Source organism: Aplidium turbinatum, chromosome 2, assembly GCF_918807975.1.
Source record: "Aplidium turbinatum chromosome 2, kaAplTurb1.1, whole genome shotgun sequence".
Lineage (NCBI taxonomy): Eukaryota > Metazoa > Chordata > Ascidiacea > Aplousobranchia > Polyclinidae > Aplidium > Aplidium turbinatum.
Genome location: NC_137473.1, coordinates 10,920,276 through 10,928,373, shown reverse-complemented (window position 1 = coordinate 10,928,373; position 8,098 = coordinate 10,920,276).

The window sequence follows — 8,098 nt, the reverse complement described above, 5'->3', positions numbered from 1 at the left end:
CACTAGTATGCTTCGAATTTTTCAGGGGCAGGCCCAACCCCTATCCCGCTGTACATTTTCCGACATCAAGATTTGCTTTATAAATTTTGCCTTGTTAAAACTCTTCGCCTCCCCAACTTTTTTTCAGATAGGTCTACGCTACTGCATTGTCGGCATATTTACTTATTTTGTAAAAAAATTTACAGTGGTTTACTTTTTGGTGATATGATGAATGTTTTGGCTATTTATTCTCTGCATTGAAACAGTTTGCCGGTATAACCTAATGCTTCTTTGTCCTATTTTGAAGAGCTATTACTTAAATTAAGGGCCCACTAATGAATTTCGGGGGGGGGGGGCGGGTTAGATAGTGTTCCCACGGCCCTGAGTCTGATCACTAGTCGTTGTTGATTTGGATCAGATTATTGTCGATCGTTGGGTCGCCAACAACTTCTTCGACGTGATCGAAATTATTTCCCGGTGAAGCCTCACCGCAAAGGGACGCATTGGTCGGTGTGAATGCCCTTTCCTCCATGTCTGATGATTGAGGAGAATTCACAACGTCCCTGTAGGAGGTAGCCTATTATTAGCAGGATGTGGAGTTAGGTCTCTTCAGGATACGTTAGACTCCCTGCCGTCGCTGTATCTGATCCGAGCGCGCAATGGGTTGACTTCGGTTAAAAACACTTTTGTAACTTGTTCGTCAAGTTTGCTAGACCTGTTAAACTTCCTCTGTAAAATTGGACTAGGAGTGCTTAACCAATCAGAAAAGGACTTCCGGTGTAATGAACGTTTAGAGAAGTTGAAAAATTGCTCATGCGGGATGGAGTTTGTTAATGTACCCCCTGGACCCCCTGTCAAGGCTGCAGTTTACTTGTAACGTGCTTAAAAGAAAGGTATCAACTCCCTTTAGCTTTGTATTTTCTCAAGAGAAGCGCGAAACCTACTTAGCGTAGCCTCATAGGAAAACAAACCAGTTGTTCTCTGTAGCAATTGTTTAGAATACGGTAATAGTGTTATAATTTATTTATTGTCGCTCTATAACTGCTAAGGTCTTTTAGCGACAAAGCTCATTTGTAATATTACCCGACTTATTCTCACTGCTTTATGCAAGAAAGATCACAGTCGGTGCAGTTTTTAAAGTCTTCGGTTTGACCCGACCGAGAATCGATCTCAAATCTACCAGCATTAGAGCTGAAGGCGAAACCCCTCGGCCACTGAACTGTTAATTTTCTTAAAGAAGTGGATGATGGTAAATCCCAAAAAGCCTTTAAGCGCTCAGGATCAGACCAGAAAGTTATAATATGTTTTACGTTGTTCTTACGTTGTTTCTTGTTTCAATGATTGCTTCGTTGGAGCATTTTATCCTCGGGCTGTTCTCTATTTTGTGTTGCTTGTTGTTGAGAGCTGTCTGTCTTCATTTCTACTCTAGTATGGTTTGATCCAGGCCGGCTCAAAACAAAGACTTTAAAAATTGAAACGATTGTGTTCTTTCTTGCATTGCGAGGTGAGGATAAGTCGGATAATTTTAATGTAATAACATCGTAAATCTGATATAAAATTGAAAATGAGCCTTGTCGCTAAAGGACTTTAGCTGTTTTAGAGTGACAATAAATAAAACCTACGTTAGGCTACTATTTAGTATGGTTTGAGTAATGCCTTACCTTGTGCAGTGGCGTAGCCAAGGGGGGAGGTTTGGGGGTTACAACCCCCCCCCCTTTGGCACGCGTGTGACGTCACGATATTGAGAATGATGCTTTCAGTCTAATAAAAAATTGCCTAGTTTTAAACAAAATTGCATTAAAAGAGCGAGTTTTGCCAATACCAAACATTCAAACGTCTCAGCCAGGAATTAGCAACAAGAAAACACAGAGACTTAGCTTTATTTCCGAAAAATGCCGAAGAAAACATGATCTTATCCTTTTGCTATGCTACCAGACAGCACCATTTTACAGGAATATTCGTACCCACATTTTTGTTGAAAATGCTCTCAGAATGCACCAAATTCAAAGTAATTTTTCAAAATTTTGTGGGGGAGGCCCCCCAGACCCCCCACCGCTGGGTGGTCAAAACCCCCCTTTCAAAATTCCTGGCTACGCTACTGACCTTGTGTGACCTAGTTTTGACTTTTGTTCCAAAGGGCTTTTTGTAGTTGTAGGCTAGTTTAGTCTCTTGATTGGTAACAATAGTTGTTTCTGACGTTATTTTGAGTAAAATAGGTTTTTCTGCACTTGTAAGACGCAAGTGTCAAGACACAAGCTCGTAAACCTCCGCATCTTTCTCATTAATGCGAAGAAAAGTAGATTGTGATTCACTGAATCTTTGGATTCATGTATAATGGAAAATGGACAATTAACTTAAATTGTTTTAAAATCTAAAACATGTAAAATAATTTTGTTTCTACTCTAGAAGATAGGAAATTTAATGAAGATTTGTATAACTATGTAAGTATTTTACTGAATTTAAACGCATTTATGCAAAAAAAAATTAGTTTTTCTTACTTTCAGTTACGATCGCAAAACTCTCAAAAAAATTATCACTTGGCATTTTTGAACTGATTATTGACTTGCGATAAGCAAGTCCCTTCTCACATTCATTTTAAATTTGAATTTGAGATATGTATAGTATGCTATAGTATACTATGTATAGATATGTATAGTATAGTAAGTTATGTATATATATAGTACACTATATGCTACTGTATAGACTTGCAATAAGTTTAAGTGGAATTTTCTCAAAATGTCTTTTTGAATAAAGATGTATCTTCATTTCTTGTCCAATCTTCAAATGCTTAGGAATTGTTCACAGCAAAATGGGCATTCAAATAAAGGAACTGCTTTTGAAATTCAATCTATTACCGCCTATAATAAAACGAAAAATGCAAATAATTTTATTTTATTTTGATATTGTATATTTTATGACGTAATATTTCTCGAAATTGACCAGTTAGAAAAAAATCCTCCCATTAAATTTTTGTCCAAAGGGCAATATAAGCCGTAAAAAAGTTTGAACTTGATAGGCTATACCCCTTTTTATGGTTTTAAAAAGTTTTTGATGTTTTTTGTGAAAGCTAACTAATTAGTTCATTTGTTATTTCATAAAACTTTTGCTTAATTTAATAGAGCATTTCAAGATTTTTTCAAAAACACATAATTTGTTGGGGTTTTAATAACATATTGTTTGATTTGGACCTAATTATCCGCACTAGCAAAAAGCATTGCCAGTAGCCTACTAATATTGTCGCTTTAATCCTGACAGTTTCGCATAGGATACTTGTATGTAAAGGCTTTGAAACACTTACACAAGCTCGGGCAGAGTGAAGTGTCGGTGAGATTGACAAAGTGAAGTTTCCGATTTTTGAAGTGTTTTTGTTTGTGAGCTATTCCATGCACTTGTTGCCGCTGAATGGAGAGAAGTCCTTAGAATGCGTTGCTCAAGCGCACACCTCGAGAGTCGAACCAGCGCCGCTCAATCTTAAAGGTTTTTCGTTCACGAAGTCACGCGCGACTGACTTTCTAAGAATGATGAACACCGAAAAAAAAAAAAATCAATAGTGAATAAATGTTATTCAACAAAACCACAGGGTTGGTCACAATCTCGTGTTATAGTGCTGTTGATTAACAATGATGATGATTATGTACCTGATCTGATACAGACGTTAGCGGTCTTCCAAACTTCTCTGTCATTTGCCATTCGTATAAAATCGTTCATTTTGACTGTTGTGTTTGTGGCCCATTGATTCAAGCTGTTTAAACAAGTTAATCTTTGTCGACCTCTGCTTCTTTTTCTCTGTATCATCTCCAATAGTGCTAATTTTTCCAAATTTCCATGTCTGTGAATATGACCTACAAATTGCATCAGGCGTCTTCTAACTGTTTTTATTAATCTCCTTTCTGCAATTGCCAATTTTATAACTTCGTCATTACTCTTCTTACTTCTGTTCTCTTCTTCTTGCTTCTCTTTTCTTACTCTTCTTCGTCATCACAATGGTGGCATAGTTGACAAAAGTGAGAAAAAAAATAATTTTGGTGTGCCAAGTATAAAAGGTTTGCCAAAAGACCACAGATTGAAAAATATTTCCTTGTGCTGTGCAGTGGTTCTCAAACTTTTGTTGTCTCAAACACTTTGGGAAATGTCTACTGAACTTGCGACTAACCCAACGACAATATTTTTATCATTTTTTTTATTTGTGTTTTCAACCTTAATTTTTCCCAAGGCGAAATGAATTAGAATTGTGTTACCTAGTCATAATCAATTATAAAGAAAATGTAACAGGCTTTACTGCAGTTGGTAATTATTACGATAGTTTAATAATGAAATGTGCAACTTGTTTTTGAAATATATAACCCTACTGTGTATTAAAAAGAAATAAGGCAATGCTACCATTTCTTTTTATATATTTAACTGTAGCCTCAACATAATTGAATGCATTATCTGGGTTCTTGCTGTTAGAAATGGAGATATTTCTGTTGAGCTGTTATTTAAAACTTTTCAGTGTATTCAATAGCATTAAAATTAATATGATTTCGTTGGGCCTTTGATACTATAACTTCTTGATTTTTTTATGTTTGATCTGTACATAAATGTGTTTCTATATATCTTAAAGGGATAGTAAAGGAAAAACCTGACTTGGCGATTTTTCACGTTCTTTGTGTTTAACATGCTACCATAAAATGATTTTCAATAAAATTTTGCCCCATTGCGGTCTGATCAGCATTCCTCGCCCGCTTTTGTCAGAGCTTTCAGAAAGACAATAGGCGTGAGCAGCGAAGCGTGCGACTGTACAGTCTGCGTCACTATAGGCGAGCAATCAGTTGATCGCGCAATAATTGTTACTGCGGGCGATTTAACTGTAGGCTATGTATGTATGTACATCAAAACATCAGACAGTTTGCTCAAAACATCAGATCTGATGTTGAAACATCAGAAGTGGTAACGTGGCTTTTGTTATTGCTGTCGATAGTGACGTATTCTTGAGCAGTGTTTGCACTTTTTGGTCATTTTGAAAAAAAATAAAAATAAATGAAACATTGAACTTTGGGCCTTGCCAGTGCCATTAAAAACATTTTTTTTTCGGTAATTCTTTTTGAAATGTATTCTTGAATGTTCAGTTTACGCATTTTAATGCTTAATGTCCGTTTGAAAATTTTATTTACTATGCCTTTAAGTCTGTATCGAAGTTAGATCAATTACATAGTCTTCAGTTCAATTACATTGCAATTACACCATTAAATTTTTTAATTAGGCTTAGCCTGCATTACAATAGACTACATTGTTCTGAATGTTTAAATTACCATTAATTCCAAGTGTAATTAATTACGTTTCACTTACAAAAATTAAATGTTTCAATATTTATTTTGATGATTTTTTACAATTAGGTTTTATCAAATACAAGTAGAATTGTATTTGATAAAGATTAGGTAGCAATGGAGAAATCGCTTTTGAACCCCAACTAGCGGTTCGACAAAAGTACTGATATCATGCTTTCAACTTACCAAATGGAATTGTAACTTGGACCAAAATTTTTTGCAATGACTATTATAATCACAGTTAGGCTACACAGCAACAAAAAGTCTCAACTACGATTACATGAAAATAGTAATTTATTTTATTTTGGTCTGTAGATGTAAAAAAACTTGAACAACTTGCTGTAAAGTTTGAACCCGAAGTAAGGGATAAAGTTGAAGTGAAAGTAAAAATATTAAACGGAATTGGAAGTTTATAGTCAAGCCGTCCATTTTGGCATTTAAATGATGCAAAACAAAAATATTGCAATACTTTGATGTGTTTCTTTGAAGGCGGCGTCTTTTGCTAAAACCAACACGATGTCCAGTGGTACTGGAGGCATTGAAGGTGAGTGGAAAGCAAAAGTTATAATGTTTTTTTACTCGTTTACTGCTTACGAGTAACTTCAATCCTAATTCTTAAAAAATATTTTAAAATAGCCATGATTGGAGTAGCCTACATTACTGAAGCTGCAGTGGTTCTTCCCACCATCGCCGACTGAATATACTAACTTACTATACTTTCGCTAGCTAGAATAGAAATTCATTTGATATTCCTTATTTTTAACTACCATGCATAAGTAGCTTACAAATACCACAAACGAGTTCGAAAGGCTAGTTATTTGACTTATTTAAATTTACAGATTCTGGCATGTTCTTTGGCTCCATGACATCTCCAAGTTCAATGTCTCCAACCAGAACCCCACGGAGCGGAGGATCTACTGGCTTTCGATCAGGAATGACTCCCAGCGCGGCTTCCTTTTCTCCTGCTCCAACAGATGGATCTGGATTTTCACCTGGATGGAGTCCAGAACATAGTCCCGCATGGAGTCCGGCGCAATCACTTGAATTTGCGAGTCCTGCATCTCCCTACATTTCCTCTCCGAAAGCTTCAGGAATGTCTCCGAGTTATTCTCTTGTATCACCTGCCTATGAACCAGAGACTCCCGGAACCTCACAAAGCCCAAAATACAGCCCAGGGTACAATTCAACAAGCCCAAATTACCCACCACCTTCTTCACGTTATTCCTCAACGAGCCCAAATTACCCACCACCTTCTCCACGTTACTCCTCTACGAGCCCAAATTACTCACCACCTTCTCCACGTTACTCCTCAACGAGTCCAAATTACCAACCACCTTCTCCACGTTACTCCCCAGCAAGCCCAAATTATTCACCACCTTCTCCACGCTACTGCCCAACGAGCCCCAGTTACAGTCTCACTTCCTCCTCATATTCATCCACTTCGCTCAGCTACATGCCAGCATCGCCTTCCAATGAACCATGGGCTCCCGGCGCTCCGCAAAGCCCCAACTACAGCCCAAATTACTCGCCAACTTCCCCTTGTCCCTTTCCAAAGACCCCCAGTCATAGTCGCATGTCTTTTTTGTATTCACCCGTTAATCTTAGTAGTAGCCCCACATCTCCCAGTTATTTTCCAACAACTCCAAAATCCGCCCAGTCTTCGCCACCATACTGTCCATACACCCCGCCCGATACACCCCGTCCATCTTCACCAAACCGTTTCCAATGTAATCCCAGGTGTCCTTCAAGTCCGATAGGCCTATGCATGCTTTTCAGCCCGGAGTATTTTCCCTCTAGCCCGTTTTATTTTCCTGCAAGTCCAATCTATCCTCCTGAATCTCCAATTTACTCACCATTGAGTCAGAGAGCTGGATCTGGATATTCTCCAAGCAGTCCATATTATTTGCCGACCAGGCCGTTTTACTCATCAGGTAGCCCTCATTACACTCCCACGAGTCCCACTTACACTGCGGGTGATGACATGTCTCCATCGTTTCCTAGGTACAGCCCTACGTTACCGGATGATGAAAGTCCAGCCAGTCCATCATACAGTTTCAGCATCCCGTTTTGCAGTCCTGCCAGGCCCATTTATTCACCAATCAGCTCAGGATACAGTCCTATTAGTTCTGCTTACAGGCAGATCTCTCCTAGATACACTCCAAGAACTCCTGGTAGAACAGGCCAGTATACTGTCAATGCTGACAGCGACGAGGATTGAACATTCTGGAAGTTTAGATGGACAAAAGTGCCTCAGCTGTATGCTACTTTAAGAAATTCGTACGGTAGGCTACTCTCTATAACTCAGTACCGTAATATGACTTCGGTTAAGTAATTGTACATATTCGATTTGTGTGTGGTGTTGTTAAAACCAGAGCGTTGTATTGCAATTTTCTCATGCACAGTGCAGTTGTTAACGATATCCTTCAATTTTTTGCCAATTCATTTTTCTTAGGCATGTACATTGTACATTGTACAATGTACAAAGCGTGGAACTTCTGTACAAAGTAGGCTACATGTAGAAAGCATGGAACTTCTGCATTTGGGCTATCGTGCTGTATCTTAGCCCATTGTCTCAAATCAACAAACTTTTCCTTTGGTTAAAATTTAAAAAAAACAGTCCATTTCAACAACATTTAACGTCTGCAAACGTTGAATCAAAGTAAAAATGCGATGATTTTCTGACTGAGTGGGTGTTATCACTTGTTTATGGAAATGTCAATCACAGACTTAACCTTTCAATGCTCAATTAATTTGAAGTTGTTTATTTAGATAAAATGGGATACATGGTAGTAATCGTTTGGTATAAACCTTAT